Genomic DNA, 1,197 nt, shown 5'->3' on the forward strand with positions numbered 1-1,197 from the left:
AGGTAGAACCTAAGGGGGCAGCTGAGGGCTCTATATATTATTCTGTGACAAGAAAGCAAACCTCCGCCACAATTCCTGAATATAGAGTGTTTGATTATGAAAACTGTCAGAAAAGGTGTAACAATTTTACAACTTTAGGTAGGTATACCCCTACCTAAATTCTGTTGTCATTCAACTGGTATTGATTTGGTGCTTACTATTTGCCTGGAGCTATGCTTACCCTCAAAGACATTAAAAAAAAAAAAGCAGAGTGATGTTAGGGAACAGGAAGGGTGTGATTTGACCAGGGCCTGGAGTTTGTGATGCGGTCATATGACTTTGGTCTGTGCAGTTATGTTGGAGTCACCTGGAGGACACTGAATTTCATGGCAGGAAATTTATACTTCATCCTGGTTGCAGTCAGGAGCCTCTGAAAGCATTTAAGGAGGGGAGCATCTTGTGCTTTAAGCAAGCGCATTCTAGGGGGGCCTGGGTGGCTCAGTTGGTTGAGCATCCAACTCGAGATCTCAGCTCAGGTCCTGATCTCAGGGTTGTGAGTTTGAGTTCCGATGAGCCCCACACTGGGCTCCACATTGGATGTGGAACTTACTTAAAAAAAAAAAAAAAAAAAAAAAGCTCATTTTAGCATCAGTGTTAGGCCGGAGTGGAGAAGGCCTGAAGTGGATCGCAGAGAGCGAAAACAGAATGAATTGCAGAGAGAGAAAAAGGCAAATCAAATCCTATAGTTACACAAAGATATGTCCAGGGGTCTTTTTCAAAGATAAGTAATGGGATGTTGAATCCCAAAAGGGAAAAGCCCAGGATGCTTCTTGCTAAGATCACTTTCATTACAATACAAAGGGCTTCCCCTGGACAGATTAGCCTGGAATACAAATCTGGAAAGGCCCATCAGCCAAAGGGTCTTGATAACTGTACAGATTTCCACATGCCAATAAAACCAGTGTGGTCCACTTTACCGCAAGTATCAAAGTTCTGATTTGGAACAATTTTCTTCAAAGTTACTTTTCAAGTTAGCAAAATACATTCTAGTTGGATTTTTTTTCTTCTTTACATCTCTGTTTTTCCTCACCTCACAAACCAAATAGTAAAAAGTTAGTTGTACATTTAAGCGGAGGAGAAAAAAATAAAATGGGGAGGCGGAGGCTTAATAAACTTAAAAAACTTAATAAACTTTAAAAAAATGTGCTCGAGGTCACC

Source organism: Hyaena hyaena, unplaced genomic scaffold (genome assembly GCF_003009895.1).
Source record: "Hyaena hyaena isolate Hyena2069 unplaced genomic scaffold, ASM300989v1 scaffold_40, whole genome shotgun sequence".
In the NCBI taxonomy this organism is placed as follows: Eukaryota; Metazoa; Chordata; class Mammalia; order Carnivora; family Hyaenidae; genus Hyaena; species Hyaena hyaena.